The sequence below is a fragment of the Talpa occidentalis genome, unplaced genomic scaffold, assembly GCF_014898055.3.
Source record: "Talpa occidentalis isolate TD23 unplaced genomic scaffold, MPIMG_talOcc4v2.1 talOcc4.20, whole genome shotgun sequence".
NCBI classification, from domain to species: domain Eukaryota; kingdom Metazoa; phylum Chordata; class Mammalia; order Eulipotyphla; family Talpidae; genus Talpa; species Talpa occidentalis.
In genome coordinates, this window is record NW_023602074.1 from 334,731 (window position 1) to 348,085 (window position 13,355).

Consider the following 13,355-nt stretch of genomic DNA (forward strand, 5'->3'; position numbering starts at 1 on the left):
TCTGGGAAAGCTGCTTTGGGGATTGTGATCAGGGGGCGCTGACCCTATGGTTTGCTCTGGGAAGTCTGCACATTTCAGTACTGAGACACAGGGCAAGCTAGGAATTAGGCAGATTTAGGGACACTGCAGGAGGGGACCTTGGAGAATTGAGAAAGGCTTCAGAGATAAGGGCAGCAAGAGGAGTGTAACTAATTCCACCTGGAAAAACAAACATCCCAGGACCAAGGACAACATTGTTAACACTGGCCTTGATTTCCTTCAAGTGATAAAGGGAGGTAGAGATTGGGAAAATGGAGAGTGGTTTAATTTATGGACAACTTAGAAGGGCAGCTGTTTAACTTCAACGCAGACATGCTCATCCAGAGGACTAGGCCATAAAGATAAAGATGCAACACTCAGTAGCAAATTAAGTGAAACAGCCGAGAACTAACCAATCACAGAGAGACTGGTGGAGCTTTAGAATAATGAGGGAAAAAAGGTATATATTCCCTGAGACACAACTCCACTTGGGCTTCCTTGCCCCTCCCAGGCCTGGTTTCCTGGCCTGGGAGTCCTACTTTATTTCTGTTCTTTTTCTCCTCAATGAACTTTTTCTTTCTCAAAACAAACCTGCCTCTTCTCGCTTGCTTGCCTGAGCGTCTGTGAAGTTCCTGCTGTGGCTTCATGAGACACCAACCCGTGGGGGTCTAGTGGCTGGGGCTCAGCGCTGCCCCTGCAGCCTGGGATCTGTTCCTGGCTGGGAGACTAGGCCTGACAATTCCAGTATCAGTACTATTAACTATTCCCATCACCACACAGAGTATCTTTCCATTTATTTCTGCTTTTCATTTCTTTTACTGGCATTTTCTAGTTTTTCAGTGTGCAGGTTTTTCTTCATTAACTGTTTGCCCAGGTATTTCATTCTTTTTGATGCAATTGTACAGTTTTCCTATTGATGCTTTCTGATGGGTCTTAATGAGGGTGTAGACACACAACTGAGTTTCGTGTATGTATTGATTTTGTGTTGTCACCTTACTGGATTCATTTTTTCTAACCTCTTTTGGTGGAGCGATGCTTCCTGGCCGAGGATTGCACTCAGGCCACAGTGGCCTCCGACAGCTTCATAGCACCAAGACGAATCCCTGTGCCCCCAGGAAGGACAGAGTCTTCCTTTGTGGGCTACTGCTCACTGACAGGATTCCCGGGTTGTGTCACAGAACACTGCCCTTTGGGCCACAGTGGGGTGGGGTGGGGCAGAGCCAGGGGCCGCATACCGCGGCCCCGGGAGTGGCTCATGGCAGAGGCCTGCTCAGCAGGCTCCGTGTCAGGGCTGCATCCTGCGCCATGCAGTCACTCATACTCCTTCTGATAATGTTCATGTGACTGTCAATATTAAGACAATGGAAGGTCCTCCCTGTGGTGCCAGGGGTTAAGCACTATGAGGCAAGCTGCAGCCTCAGAAGCACAAGTTCCATCCCCCGGCCGGCCAGGGAGGTAATCCACATGGCGCTGCAGACCTGTCCTGAGCCGCCCACTGTTCCCCTCAGCAGTGCATTTCAGTCAGTCTGCCTGTTCTGTTCCTTAACTCTGTCTCTGGTGAATCCTCTCACCCCCACACCTCTAGCCTGCACCCCAGCTCTTGGATGCATAAATAAATCTTTAAAAAAAATATCTCCACCCCACACAGGGCCCTACAGGACATGCAGATGCTGGGACTCAAAAGTGCAAACGCTTCCCACAGCCCCTGACCTCCACTCCCCACTGCCATGTCCTCCACGAGGGCGTCCTCAGCTCCGTCTCCAAGGCGAGTCCGAATCTGTCCACTGAGCTGCATCCTCACCACCACCTCGTTGCAGGCGTGTCCTTTCTCACCTGGCTTGTTGCAGCAGCCTCCTAACAGATCTTCTTATTTTATCTGTCCCTCCTAGAACATTCCGGACACAACATTCCTGGAGGCTCCTCCTGGCTCCACACTGCGCCCACCTGGCAGGTCCAGGTATGGAGATGCCTGTCAACAAAGCGGTTTGGCCCCCAACAGTACCACTCCGGTCAAGGGCTCCCACTTTCCTGGCGCGTGTCCCCCAGGCAGGACAGTGACGTCCTTTAGGCCTCGTCCCCTTCTCCTTCCCCTTTCTCACCTGGCTTGTTGCAGCAGCCTCCTAACAGATCTTCTTATTTTATCTGTCCCTCCTAGAACATTCCGGACACAACATTCCTGGAGGCTCCTCCTGGCTCCACACTGCGCCCACCTGGCAGGTCCAGGTATGGAGATGCCTGTCAACAAAGCGGTTGGCCCCCAACAGTACCACTCCGGTCAAGGGCTCCCACTTTCCTGGCGCGTGTCCCCCAGGCAGGACAGTGACGTCCTTTAGGCCTCGTCCCCTTCTCCTTCCGCGGCATCTGCCCTTGGGCTGTTGGGGCTCCCCGAGATGCCCACAGGGGCCTTGCGCTGGACCCTGCCGGTCGGTCAGTTGTGCTGCTTGTCTGAGTCACTGGGACGGCTCAAGTATTTATCCATTTGCAAAAAAAAGTTACATCCTCACCTCAAACTGTTCAAAAAAGTCTGGAAGGGTCAAGCCCCTAAACGCAAGGCTGAGACGTAGGCGGCGGCATCGGGAACGGAGCACCTGGGGGGGGGAAGCCCAAGAAATCAGACCTTGGCCTCGGCCAAGGCCCCAGACCCAAGCCCTGTGGGGGCCCCTGTGGAAACCCTGGGAGCGCGGGGGAGGGGGGCATGAGGGATGGGGACACGGGAAGGAACACGCGCGCCACTTCCCTGTCACAAGGAAAGGGGGCTTTCCCCCCTAGATGGCTTTGTGGGACTCTGGCCGCGCTGGGAGAAGGAAGGGCAGCGACCGGCGCGCTTCAGGTCCCGGCTCCACAGCATAGGCCGCGCGGTGGGCGTGATGCCCCCCGCCCCGCCATCAGGACGGGAAACTGAGGCACGGAGGGGCGACACGCCCGGGGAGGGCGCAATAGTAACAATGGGCGAAGCAGCCCCTGACCTGGCGGTCTGCCACCCCCCTCGCGGGCCCACCTGCCACACCCCTGCTCCTGCCCCCCCCCGCTGAGCTGCGGACCCCAGAGCCGCCCCGGGCGGCCCCTGCGGGCGTCCACGCGCTGTCCTGGCCCACACCCCGGTGTGGCCCCAGCGCCTGCGCGCCGCGACCACAGCCCCCCCAGACCGGAAGGCCCCGCAGTCCCCATGCCCGCTCCCCGGGACCCGGGCTGGACGGCGCCCTCCCCTGCCGCCGGCCTCTCTCCCCGCCCGCCCCGCGCCCGCGCCCGCGCCCCCGCGGTGGCCGCGGTGCTGGCTCCGCGGAACCCGGCCTGGGGCTGGGCGGGGAGGGTGAGTCTAAGCGGGGACCCGCGGCTGGCGAGAGGGGCCGGGACAGGGGGCAGGGCGCGGGGCCATGACGCCAGTGGCGGGAAAGCCGAACCCCCTCCCCCCACGGGGAGCCGAGCCCACCCGCCCCCAGCCCAGTCCCCGGGACAGGCTCTGTCAGGCCGCGCGGAGCTCAGGCGAGTTTCCTGCGCCCGGTGACTGGGGCGAGGCCTTCGGGCGGGGAGCAGAACACCGCATTCAGAGTGGGGGCGCTGGGCAGCCTCGGGGTGTGTGTGTGTGGGGCGGGGGTGTGTGTGTGTGGGGCGGCGGCAGGTGGAGTGCGGCCTGGAAGGGCCCGAAGCAGAGATGACGGGACGTTGCGGGGAGCTCATGGGGTGGGGTGGAGGGATTTTGGGCTACTAGCGCTCCGTAAATGGCAGAGGCCCATGCAGTCCCCGGGGAGACCGGGAGCCAGACAGAGCTCAGGAGAGGGTTGGGTGGACAAACCCAGGGTCAGACCCGCCTCTAGCCCTGCGACCCTTGCTAGTGGGGAACACGAGGAGCTGCCTCTCAGAAACAGTCTCCCCTTTCCTCTGCCTGGGCGCTAGCGATAGGGTGACCCTCGGCCCCCCCAGGCAGCGTGGGTTTGGCAGGACCGTGTGGCCGCGCCTTCTGCCAGGCCCCCTGGACAAGGGTTGTGTATTTATCTGTCACCTGGTCCCGTCCCCCTGAAATCGCAACAGCTCTGCAAGTGCCAGACCAAGCCATCCCTGGGCCTAATCCTCGTCCTGCAAGCGGGCACCCCCCAGCCGTTGTCACCCCCTCTTCTGTCTCAGGGCTTCCTGGAGTGGCCCAGAGCACCCCAGCAGATGGCCATTGTTCTGGTGGTGTGTGTGCTCTCCCTGTTCTGGTGTTGACCGGGATGTCCTTGGCGCTTTTCCTCTGACCATGGCGCCACTGCTGCCAAGGGTTCTGTGTGTGGGGGAAGAAGTGACTGGGCAAGCAGCAGGACAGGCCACTGAGGCTGACCAAGTGCCCTCCCAGCACCCGGGACATTACTTTTGTTGTGTTTAACCATTTGGGGAGGCTTTGCACCCGTGTCCCTGAACGAAGTCATCCTCGATGCAAATGTTTTCTTTCCCACCGGGAGGGGGGCAGGGATTCCCCGGTGCCCCCAGCTGGAGGTGCAGCTGGACCTCACAGAAGGTAGACTGAGGTAGCTCTGGGGGTGGACAGTGTTAGTAGCTTCCTGGCCTGTGTCTTTGGGGCGTAGGACATTTCTCCAGATACTGAACCCCCGTCTTGTTTCCAGAGGAGTCTCCTGTCTGTTGAGTTCGGGGTCGTGTGAGGACTCACTCACCCTTTTATCTGCTTGTAAAGAGTCGGTTCCTTGACATTTGGAAAGAGGCCTCTGTTGAGGGATCACATCCTGGAGCCAGGGAGGGCCGACTCTTGGCTCCCGTGCATCCCTTGTTTTTTATTCATCCTCATGATGGATTTTGTTGCTAGAAAATCCTCCCACTCAGCTGTTCCCATGTTTGCCTTCATTTTACCATGTTACCCTTCCGTTTTTGGTCGATTTGTAAGTGTTGGATTAGTTGACTCTTGCTTCTCCAAAGAAACAGCATCACGATGGATTTATATCCATTTCCCTCCAGCTTTGCGATGTTTCCCATTATTAGCTTTTGGGTTTGAAAAAATGTGTTTCTAGTCCTCGTGTCAATGTGGAGGTTGAATCCTTTGTGTTCTCTGACTACAAATTATCCAGTGGTAGAAGCTGCCTCGGCAGCTTCCTGAAGTTGGATGCCCCGTGTTTTTTTATGTCACACCGTCCTGTTTCTAACTCATAATGTTTGGACTGACTCAAAAAGTCATTTTCTTGATTTCCGGCTCTGTGAGGGAATGTGGCCTCTCTGCCGCTTTCCCGAGCTTTCTGGAAGCCTTGGCTGCAGCCTGCCTGGATCACGACCAGTGTGTGTGTGTGTGTGTCGTGGACATTTGAGGCTGATTTTCCATTTGTAGAATCCCAAAGTTGGCTTATGACACTGTGCACGCCTTATTTTGGTCCGCCCCTGTCCCAAGCCCATGGAGGTTATGGGGAAAACCTGCGAGGATGAGTCCATTTTTTCTAATTTTTTCTCTCTGAGCGCAGCAGCTGTGACTGGACATGGAAATAGAACGTCGCTCTGCCGAGAATATGGGATTCACGCAAGAAACCCCAAATAACTGGTGAAAGTGAGTCCCTTCATGTCACTTGATGGGGATCCCAAGGCCTTTTAATGCTATGCTAGAGGAATGAAGACATGCAGGTTTGAAATGGGGGGAGTCTCCCCATCGTGCTCCTGGGGTGCAGTCACTCCAACAAAAAGGGGCATCTGAAGGGAAAGGACACAGATCTGAATAGGGACACTTTATCCGCGTGGCATAGCGTCCTGTCCCACCCCGCCCCCTCCCGTCCCGTCCTGTCCTGGCATCCTGCCCCCGTGCCCTGTAGCTCCCGCCGCACCCCACCCCGCCCTATCGCGTCGCCTGTCCCCGGAACCCTGCGGTGCCCTGCCCCGCCCTGCCCTGCCCTGCCGTGCCTCGCAGCGTCGTGTCGAGCCCGAGCCCTGCCGGGCCGGGTGCCCCATCACGCTCCACCTCATCCACAGCACCACCTGGTGGCGGGCAGCAACGGGCCATCGGGTTGACCCGACTGAACGCCTGCGGGCCCCAGGACGGCCAACCTCAGCAGGGTGGTCGACCTCAGCAGGGCGCAGCAGCAGCCGCAGCCCCCTCCCCACCGGCAACCCAGGGAGGAGGAGGGGCCAGGGACCCAAGTGGCTGCGTGTAGGTCCCCTCAGGAACCGACACACCTGGCCGCCTGAGCCCACACCCCACTCCCTCGGGGGCGTCTCCTGCCATCCAGAAAGGGGCAAAGACACCCCGGAGCTGCAGCGGGAGGATGGGGGCGTTCCTAGCAAGCAGCCTCTGCCAGGGGGCAAGTGGGCTGCAGGCCTGACTGAAGGCAAGCCCTCGCCGCACCGGGGTGGATCCTTGTTTCCTCATGGGCACCTGGGCACAGGCTTCCCTCACACTGAGCAGGGTTACCCCACCCCCAGCTTCGGGGGCTCCAGGGTTTAACAGCCAACTCACAAGAGTGGCGTGTGTCCCAGCGTAGACCTCAGGTGCCGCCTGCGGGTCCAGAGCACTTCAGGCACACACACACTTTGGCCATAACACAGACAAGTCCAGGGCCCACTCTGCCAAGTGTGGTGGCACCTCGCCAACAGGGGGTACAGCCAAAGCCCCCTGGTAGCATAGGCACAGGCAGCAACACCCAACCACATGTTGCTCTTTGGAGTGAGGCATCAGGACAGGGGGAACCTAGGGAGTCAGGCCCCCTCAACAGGAACACATGTGGGGAACAGGCCACGGAGGCCACAGGCAGGAGCTCAGAGGCATGGAAGCCTCCCCCTCCAACCCCAGATAACCCAAGCCCCATCTCTTCCCAGCCCTGCTACACCACAGTCACAGCCCAGGAAACAGCCCCCCCACACCATGGGCTTGGGTATGAGGCCTAGCCTCATCACAGCTCCGGGCTCAGGGGAGCCAGTTCTGCACCTGCATTTGTGCTTGAGAACACCATATAGCCCCACAGGGGCCACCCCAGACAGCACACCCTCTTAAGAGGGGTGGTGGTATGGGCTGCAGCTCAGGCCCCAGCAGCTTGGGACAACACGAGGCCCCTTTGCTGCATTCCAGGCAGGAGCCCATGGCTCACTTAGTATTGACCATGCCCCCCACATGTGGGGCACAGTGTAGGCACAACCCACTGCACCCGCAACCAGGTCTTGGGGAGCCTGCAGGCAACATGGAGAACTGTCCCGGAAGCACCCGCCCCCAGTGCTGCTCCCAGACCAAAGCACTCACCCACAGGCCCCGTGTCCTCTCAGAGACAGCTGGACCATGCTTGCCATGGTGCTTGTTCCCCACTTGCCACGAGTCCATCTGCCCTGGCACAATCTCACCCCACTGATAAGCAGAGGCAACCCCCACAGGGAGCACACAGGCATAGCAGAGCCAGCCCAGCCCACACCGTTGGTTGAGGTCAGGGTTATCATAGTGAGTAAAAAGGACACTTTCTAAGGTGCCAGAGGAGAAGCAAGGGCCTGCAGAGAGGAGCCACCACCCCTCAGAGCCCACCACTGACAGCCCAGGCCATGGCCCCCAGCCCCCCTCAACATGGGCAAGGCACCCCTGCCACCACTGCAATGGGGCTGAAGCTAAACACTCTTCCAGGGGAAGTCCAGTAAGGGCAGCACAACCCTGGGGTACACAGCACCAGGGGACAGAGTCACTGAGCTGGATGGAGCCAAGCCCGGGCATCAGCCCTCCATGACCCCAGGTGCCCTCTCGTGGAGGCTGCAGCAACACCAGCCCTGCAGGCACAAGCAAGGGCTCCCACAGCCACCCCCCTGGATGGCCAGACTCTAAAGGCAGTTGGAGCCTGAAGCTGGCCCCAGCACCTCTGGGGCATTGCCTGTCATGGCCCTCCACTGTCTTGAGAGCTGGAATCCCATGTCCAAGCTGCAGCACTCACAGGGGGGAAGATGCCACCCCAGGGGCCCTTGTACACAGGGCTCAGCCAGCACTTGATGTGCATCAGGGAGGAGGAACAGCCATGTGGGGGTTCAGAGCTTTCTCTTCCTCTTTACCAAACAGCCCCTGCCACGTGACAGCAGCACTGACCCATGCACACAAGGCAGGGCTCAGCACATAGCCAACTGCTTGGACAACAGCCTTTGGCAGTTCAAGCACCCCCACTGCCCACCCAAACTCAGGGAGGCTGCAAACCTCAGTAACGGGGGCAGTGACCCATCAGGCAACACAACACTCAGTCACCATGAGCTGGATCTCCACCTGCCCACCAGGGGCACCTCCCCTATAGGGCCCAGCTGGAGGGCTCCACTCTACAACCAGCCACACAGGACCCAAAGGGCCCCAGCTCCTGGGGCAAGCAGTACCATGTGGGAGATGGCTGCTGCTGGCCACCACCCAGAACTCCAGGCCTCTGACACTGGCAGGCAACACAGGGACATCCAACCCCAGGCCCCCATGGACCTCCAATTACCACCTTTGCTGGATCTACTGTGACATTATAGCCTCCATGGGGTTGTGGTGGCCTGGGCACTGCCCACAGGCAGGCACTCATGGAGCCCCACCAGCACTAGCTGCCCCCACAGGCCTCTCTTGCACACTGGAGCTGGCAACATGGGGCTCCTCCTTTCTCTGGCATCTCCTCCTCCAGCAGCACCACACAAAGGCTGCCCTCTAGCCCCAGAACAGCCCCATGGGCCCAGGTGGCTCAAGACACTGGCTCTTTCCAAAGTGAGGGCTCCAGGTAGCAGGACACCCCACTGAGGGTACCGGGCAGTATCCACCAGCCACACCAACCATGAGCTGCCTAGCTAGCAGCCACAGGTACCCATAGCCTGAGGGCCAAAAAGACTGACCACAAACACAAGACTCACCTCAGGTCCCCCTACAGCTTGAGTGCTCAGTGAACATCAGTTGTAGAACACAAGGGCCCTGTCACTGCATCCCAGGTGGGTAGTGGCCTTGGGAGGGAGCCCAGAGACCCTGGCAGAGTGTAAGCCAAGAGCCAGGTGCCTGGTGGTGGCCAGGGCAGCACAGAGCACGGCCAGAGAAGACTGAGACAAGAAAGGCCACAGAGGCCTGGAGGGCCCAACTCTCAGGCTGTCTATGCACAGCGGGGTCAGCTCATGACACTGGCAACTGTATGACTGACCCACCAGGAGGGGAGGGCAAGCTCCTTAAGGAGACACACACACCACTGAAGTGTGCAGCTGTGGACACTCAGTCAACCCCAAATTAGTCTGAGGCCAGCACCACAGCAGGGGGGCCACAGGGACACAAGGCCAGGGCAGCACCCGCTGCTCCTTTCAGGGCATCAGGACAGCGAGGCACACTGGGGGCCAGGCCCTGTAGACAAGCAAACAGCAGCACAGAAGAGGAGCAAGTCCTGAGCCATTGGGGCACACAGAGGAGGCCACAGGCAGGGGCTGAGGGCCCTGGAGCACACGGAGGCATTGCCACAGAAAACATGCACCCGCCAGGACACCCGCCTCCTCCCAGCCCCCGAGCTGCACATTCACAGCATGGGGAACAGCCACCAGCATGGGTGTTGGCGCAAGGTCTGACCCAGTAGCAGCCTCAGGCCGTGGGCATTTTCTCTACACGTCCGTTTGTGCTTGAGCCCGCCTTGTGGGCACAGGGTTCCCCATCTGACAAGGCGCCCCTCACAGGAAGGGCTGGTGCAGGCCCCAGGGCTCACCAAAGCAGTTGGGGGGCTAAGTGTTATCCTAGTATTGAAACAAGACTTCCAACCCCACTGGGAGTGCCCCTCTCACCAGCTCGAGGTGTGGGGTGCGTTGTGGGTGCAGTGTTTGCATTCTGTGTGAGGCACCACTACCCTGATCAGGTCTTGGGGAACCTGCAGGAAACTCACAGCCATGCCGGGCAGCACCCCCAGCTACTCTAAGACGAGACGCTTATTGCAGACTCCGGCTTCTCAGAGGCTGAGCACCGGTCTGGCCACGGAGCCTGTTGCCCGCTTGGCACACTCACGCCGCCTTTGGGCAGCGGCAGCGCCCGCTGGGAGACCGTGTGTGGCCGCCGGCGGTGTTACCCCATGGGCTGCTGCTGCGGCGGCGCGCGGTGCGCAGCTCTGAGGCGCCATAGCGAGGGCGCGGGTTTGCAGAGACGCCTGTAAACGCCGACACGGGCGAGGGCGCGCGCGGGGTTCTGCCCCAAGAGAGCAGTCGCTGATATTCTGGCGGCAAAAAGCGCCTATTTTGGGCCAGAAAAACCGCAGCGCCAAGGGGCGGGGCTGAGCCACGGGTCCCCGCAGCTGCAGCCCAAACCTGGACCCCCCTCTCCTTCCCCGCACAAACCCTTTCCCGCCGCCCGGGTGCGCGCCGGGGCTTCTGGTCTACCTCGGGCGAGGGGAGGAGCCGGGGCCCCGCGGCGGGGCCGCCCAGCCTCGGCCGTCTGGGGGGGCCTCTTCACACTTGGGGTGCTGCCGGCCCGGCTGCCCCCCGTGGCCCTACCCGAGGGCAGCTCCGGCCCGACTCCGCCGGAGACCCGCGTCCTGCGGCACCGGGATCCTGGGATCCGGCCCCGGGCCCCCGGCTTCAGCCCACGCGCCGGCCCCGATTCGCGGCCCCAGCCCCGGCCTTTCCGCGGGCTTCGGCGCGAAGCTCGCACCTCGCGGGTCTCGCCCGGCCCCCCGCGACCCCGGAGCCCACCCCCCGTGACAGTGCCCGCCCCAGGTCTTCGGCCCGGCTCAGCCGCCCTGGCCGGGCCGGCCGCCGAGTTCGCGGGGGGAGGGGGGATTGTGGGGGAGGGGGGTTGTGGGGGGCGGGGAAGGGGCTCGGTCCCCCGGCCCCCTCACTCGCGGATGCTGTGCCGGCTCCGGCTTCAGACACATCAGGCTGGCGGCTCGCGGCCCCGCCCCCATTCAGGCGCCACCCCCAACACGCAGCACTCGGCCCCCAGCCCCCCCACCCGACCCCGGGGTCACGGACCCCGCTTGATTCGCGGCCGCCGACCCCGCAGCTCCTGCGGGAGACTTCGGGTGAACAGCCGCGGCATCTCAGACCTCCGGGCGCGGCAGCGGGGCTGGACCCTGGTGGTCCCTCACACCCCCGGGGCTCCCTCCCCCGGGGTGGGACGAGGCAGTCGGGCGATGGAGATGCAGCCCCGGGCTCAGGGCAGCCGCTGCCTCCCCGGGACCCGCCCAGCCGAGGTGCGCCCCACGCTGTGCAGGTCCAGGTGGGCTGCGGGAGGCGGCGCCGCCCCCGCGGAGAGCTTGTAGATCCGCGCTGCGCGCAGCCCCTGCCCGTCCCCCGCCAACCCCGTCCACGCTGCCCTCCCCCCGCTCGCTCGCTGCCCGCTCGCTGCCCGCCCCCCCCCCCGCCGCCCCGCGAGCTCGCTGCCCGCCCCCTGCACAGCTGCGGTCACAATCTCCCGGCGTCGGACTCCTCGCGCACAGCCGGCCCGACCGGCCCATCCCGCCCGCGCGCCCCGTCCTCCCGGAACCGCGCGCCGGGCGCCGCCGCCAGATCCACCCCCTTCGCGGGTGGGTGCGGGGGTTGGGGAGGCGCCGTCTACACGGCCTCCAGGGGAAGCCCACGGCCGCCACCCTCCCGCCTCCGCCTCGCGCGCGGCTCTAGCGGGTCCCAGCGGCCTTGCTCCCGGGCAGACGCCGAGACCCAGCTGCGGAGGCGAGGCCGTGGGGTCGGCGCGCACCAGCACGAGCCACGCAAGGACGCGGGACGCGAAACAAGACCCAATGGCCTCAGGCCTGGGAGGCGGAGGCGGAGGCGGATTCGGAGACACCTCCGAAGGCACCACTGAAATGGGAAGCATCCTCACCTGGCCCAGCATGGCTTATGATCTCCAGGCGCCGCCCCGTCCCGAGCCTGACCACGCCCACCCGTTTCTGAGTACACTCAGATGCAATTCCTAGGGCCTCCGCTAGGGGGCGCTGTGAGAGGAATCGGGGACCCTCGGTCCCACGGGGGTAGGGGGACCTCTTCACCCATGGGGGAACGGGGCCCTCTTCCCCTTTGGGGAAAGGGCAAATCTTCCTCCCGGGGCACACCTGCACCCTCCTCCCGCAATCACAGCCCCAGCAGCCGGCCGTGAGCCCGAAGTCGCCCTGGACGGAGGGGCGGTGTCTCTGTCAGGGGAGGGCACCCCGTGTATGCCACGGACAAGCGGCGACCGCGGCCTCCTCCAAAACTGCAGGCACACAGGCCGGCGCGGAAAGCCCCGGGCAAGCCAGCACCACTCAAAGGGGAAGAGTCCGCACCTGACCCAGCAGCGCTGATGGGCCCCAGGCTCCGCCCCTGGCCGGAGCCTGACCCCGCCCACCCGCCTCTGCCTGCGCACAGGTGCACTTCCTAGGGCCGCCGCTAGGGGCCGCGGGTGAGGGGGTTCGGGGACCCTCAGCCGCCTCCGGGTTAGGGGGAACCTCTGCACCGATGGGGTTACAGGACTTTCCTACCCCATGGGAGAACAGGGATCCCTTCCCCTCGGGGAAAGCCCAAATCTTCCTCCCGCGGCACGTAGGCACCCTCCTATCCCACACACAGCCCCAGAGGTGGGCCCTGCGCACGCAGACGCCCTAGACGGAGGGCCGGGGTCCCGGTCAGGGGAGGGCATCCCCTGGAAGCCAGGGACAAGCGGCGACCGCGGCCTCTTCCAAAACTGCAGGCACACAGGCCGGCGCGGAAAAAAGCCCCGGGCAAGCCAGCACCACTCAAAGGGGAAGAGTCCGCACCTGGCCCAGCAGCGCTGATGAGCCCCAGGCTCCGCCCCTGGCCGGGGCCTGACCCCGCCCACCGGACACTGGCTGCGCACAGGTGCACTTTCTAGGGCCGTCGCTAGGGGGTGCTGGTGAGGGGTTTCGGGGACCCTCAGCCCCAACCGGGCTGAGGCCACCCCTGCACCCATGGGGGTACGGGATTGTCCACCCCCATTTGGGAACTTGGCCCTCTTCCCCTTCGCGGAAGCCCAAACCTTCCTCCGGGTGCACGCCTGCAGCCTCCTCTCACACTCACAGCCCCAGCGGCGGGGCCGTGCGCCCGCAGACGCCTTAGATGGTGGGCCGGGGTCCCGGTCAGGGGAGGGCACCCCCTGGAAGCCAGGGACAAGCGGCGACCGCGGACTGTTCCAAAACTGCAGGCACACAGGCCGGCGCGGAAAAAAGCACCGGGCAAGCCAGCACCACTCAAAGGGGAAGAGTCCGCACCTGGCCCAGCAGCACTGATGAGCCCCCAGCTCCGCCCCTGGCCAGAGCCTGAGCCCGCCCACCAGACTCTGGCTGCGCACAGGTACACTTCCTAGGGCCGCTGCTAGGGGGAGCTGGTGAGGGGTTCGGAGACCCTCAGCCCCCACCGGGCTGGGGCCACCCCTGCACCCATGGGGGTATGGGATTGTCCTCCCCCATGGGGGAACGGGGCCCACTTCCCCTTCGCGTAAG

The 13,355-nt window shown here is 62.7% G+C and overlaps 1 long non-coding RNA gene across 1 annotated transcript; it reads left to right on the plus strand.

The window, feature by feature from the left end:
* The first annotated feature begins 501 nt into the window (after positions 1-501).
* On the plus strand, positions 502-5,624 carry LOC119253815 (uncharacterized). Its single transcript, XR_005127202.2, has 4 exons — positions 502-892; positions 1,908-1,975; positions 2,174-2,241; positions 5,457-5,624. It is a non-coding gene; the product is annotated as an uncharacterized LOC119253815 (long non-coding RNA).
* The last annotated feature ends 7,731 nt before the right edge of the window (positions 5,625-13,355 follow it).